The sequence below is a fragment of the Arachis ipaensis genome, chromosome B01 (genome assembly GCF_000816755.2).
Source record: "Arachis ipaensis cultivar K30076 chromosome B01, Araip1.1, whole genome shotgun sequence".
NCBI lineage: Eukaryota > Viridiplantae > Streptophyta > Magnoliopsida > Fabales > Fabaceae > Arachis > Arachis ipaensis.
This window is the reverse complement of record NC_029785.2, coordinates 46,212,024-46,213,276: the sequence shown is the minus strand read 5'-3', so window position 1 is coordinate 46,213,276 and position 1,253 is coordinate 46,212,024.

Here is a 1,253-nt window from a genome sequence, read left to right as displayed (position 1 = left end):
GTCAACCCAAATGCATGTATGTAATTCTAGTAGTACGACATATCTAGAAGAATTTGTGGCTAAGCACAACTAAGCTAGTAAACCATTTGAAGGAGGGGTATTGATTCTGTGAAATCTATAGTCATCAGAAAATTGAGATTCCAATGTGCCATATATGCCACTTGCACAGAGGATTAGGACTTCAGGGCCATAGCAAAGCTAGCACAGACGCGTTAAATTCGAAAGAAGTCACCCCATTCGCTTTTTAGAAAGAAAAAGTAAACGAAAATGGACAAAATTCAGTAGTGAATGTTGACCTCAATATTTTTGCCGACTTAATTTTTTAGTTAGTTTGAGATATATCAGTTATTATTTATTTTCTTTCCATTGGTGTGGACAAAACTTTATTTGGATTTTTTTCCATCGCTTCATTATCTCACAACATTTCTGAATTTTGTGATTTTAAGAGAAGTGTATGTCATAATCAGATTTGACTAATCACTTGTTTCTTCGATAATATTGTGGATCGAAAGAGGCCCTTGTCTGAGAAAATGGTACAATCTTTCACCCAAAATATGTTTGATTTATATATTTCAGAGTATTTTGGCCCGGGGAAGGGGGTGGTGGTTGGTTTCAACTTTCAACTTTAATTTATTACTTAATATTGATAATTAGATTAGATTATAATATTGACCTATTGGGATGATTATGATTGTGATACTCATAATCTACGAAGATGCCAAAATAATCCTTCCTATGTAGGAACTCTGTCTCCATTAGTACATAAGATCAAGATTTTATCGTAAACAAAAATATTATTTGTAGACTAAAATTAATTATTAAAATTAGTTATTAATGTTTTTATGTATAAATATATGTATAATTTAATTTATTTTTAATGTGTATTTATATTTTAATATGTATTTTATATTAATGACTAATTTTGATAGCTGATTTTAATGTATACGTAACATAATCGTATTTCATTCTTTTTTATTTATTTTTATTTTTTATTTTTTATTTTTTGTATAGATATTATCAAATTTGCTTGCCCACGGATCCGACAATATTACTGGTTAAGTTTTTCGGATTTTGCATTTTTGCTAGCCCATATCTTAAACAGGAAATGAAAGGTTTAAACTTTTATTTTATTTTAGTTTTTCAAATTATTTTCTTGTGATTCCTAAATAAAGGCCCTATTAGACAATTTTTTTATTGTATTATTTATACTACTCTTTTATATAATGTTTAATTTCAAATATAAAATTAAATGC